This window comes from Osmia lignaria, unplaced genomic scaffold (assembly GCF_051020975.1).
Source record: "Osmia lignaria lignaria isolate PbOS001 unplaced genomic scaffold, iyOsmLign1 scaffold0169, whole genome shotgun sequence".
Taxonomy (NCBI): Eukaryota; Metazoa; Arthropoda; class Insecta; order Hymenoptera; family Megachilidae; genus Osmia; species Osmia lignaria.
The window spans coordinates 22,501-25,000 of NW_027478310.1; positions in this window are offsets into that span (position 1 = coordinate 22,501).

The window sequence follows — 2,500 nt, forward strand, 5'->3', positions numbered from 1 at the left end:
CGGTCTTAGACACCGACCCGTGGTAATGCTGTGTGGAGATTAATAATAATCCGCAACGGAAAACCGGAACGAGAATAGTCGAGAAAGTATATTCTCGAGGAGCGGTAGACTGCTTTTCAACCGAAGTCATAAAAGAGCCACACGCTCGACGCTACTCCCGACCGGTCCGAGCGAACCGAAAGTGCCTTCCTATAAATACCGAACGGCCGGCCGCTAGGTCGGCGACGCATGGGCTTACGCCCAGGCGTATGCCTGTGCAAACCGCCGTGAGAGCGTACCATCCGCCGGCACGGTAAAACTTAGACTGAAAATATCGTCGAACATATCCTTTCATTTTATAACGTTCTATACATGAAAATTAATAAATTAACATGCAGGACATAATAAATTCACATTCTCATGTAAATCATGGGTTTAATTAATATTTTAAAAAATTTTAAAACCGCCCAGAACCGATGAGATGAAAATATTAAAACGATATTTTTGCATTTTCTTACGGTAAAACATTAACAAATAAGCGACTATAGCAATATAAAACTCCATTTGTAATTTAATTAATCAAAATGAATATTTTTTTTTGATTTTTCAGCGATCCAGAACCGATGAGACGAAAACATTAAAACGATATTTTTGCATTTTCTTACGACAAAACATTAACAAATACGAGACTATAACAATATAAAACTACATATGTAATTTAATTAATCAAAATTAATAATTTTTTTTGATTTTTCAGTGATCCAGAACCGATAAGTCGAAAATTTTAACAATCATATTTTTGCATTCTGTACCGTGGATCCATCGTTAAACGCTATTAAACTAACGTCCGTGATGGTATAAATGCAGATTTTCGCTCCGTTTAGCCAAAATAACGAACTTTAGGTGCGCTCCGAAATATTTCAAAGTCCCAGCGGCGTATTGCTTCGCCTCTTAGAACCGATTAGTCGAAAATTTTAACAATCATATTTTTGCATTCTGTACCGTGGATCGATCGTTAAACGCTATTGAACTAACGTCCGTGATGGTATAAATGCAGATTTTCGCTCCGTTTAGCCAAAATAACGAACTTTAGGTGCGCTCCGAAATATTTCAAAGTCCCAGCGGCGTATTGCTTCGCCTCTTAGAACCGATTAGTCGAAAATTTTAACAATCATATTTTTGCATTCTGTACCGTGGATCCATCGTTAAACGCTATTAAACTAACGTCCGTGATGGTATAAATGCAGATTTTCGCTCCGTTTAGCCAAAATAACGAACTTTAGGTGCGCTCCGAAATATTTCAAAGTCCCAGCGGCGTATTGCTTCGCCTCTTAGAACCGATTAGTCGAAAATTTTAACAATCATATTTTTGCATTCTGTACCGTGGATCGATCGTTAAACGCTATTGAACTAACGTCCGTGATGGTATAAATGCAGATTTTCGCTCCGTTTAGCCAAAATAACGAACTTTAGGTGCGCTCCGAAATATTTCAAAGTCCCAGCGGCGTATTGCTTCGCCTCTTAGAACCGATTAGTCGAAAATTTTAACAATCATATTTTTGCATTCTGTACCGTGGATCCATCGTTAAACGCTATTAAACTAACGTCCGTGATGGTATAAATGCAGATTTTCGCTCCGTTTAGCCAAAATAACGAACTTTAGGTGCGCTCCGAAATATTTCAAAGTCCCAGCGGCGTATTGCTTCGCCTCTTAGAACCGATTAGTCGAAAATTTTAACAATCATATTTTTGCATTCTGTACCGTGGATCCATCGTTAAACGCTATTGGACTAACGTCCGTGATGGTATAAATGCAGATTTTCGCTCCGTTTAGCCAAAATAACGAACTTTAGGTGCGCTCCGAAATATTTCAAAGTCCCAGCGGCGTATTGCTTCGCCTCTTAGAACCGATTAGTCGAAAATTTTAACAATCATATTTTTGCATTCTGTACCGTGGATCCATCGTTAAACGCTATTAAACTAACGTCCGTGATGGTATAAATGCAGATTTTCGCTCCGTTTAGCCAAAATAACGAACTTTAGGTGCGCTCCGAAATATTTCAAAGTCCCAGCGGCGTATTGCTTCGCCTCTTAGAACCGATTAGTCGAAAATTTTAACATTCATATTTTTGCATTCTGTACCGTGGATCCATCGTTAAACGCTATTAAACTAACGTCCGTGATGGTATAAATGCAGATTTTCGCTCCGTTTAGCCAAAATAACGAACTTTAGGTGCGCTCCGAAATATTTCAAAGTCCCAGCGGCGTATTGCTTCGCCTCTTAGAACCGATTAGTCGAAAATTTTAACAATCATATTTTTGCGTTCTGTACCGTGGATCGATCGTTAAACGCTATTGAACTAACGTCCGTGATGGTATAAATGCAGATTTTCGCTCCGTTTAGCCAAAATAACGAACTTTAGGTGCGCTCCGAAATATTTCAAAGTCCCAGCCGCGTATTGCTTTGCCCCGAAATTTTTCAAAGTTCCAGCGGCGTGTTGCTTTCAAAGTGCCTCCCTCT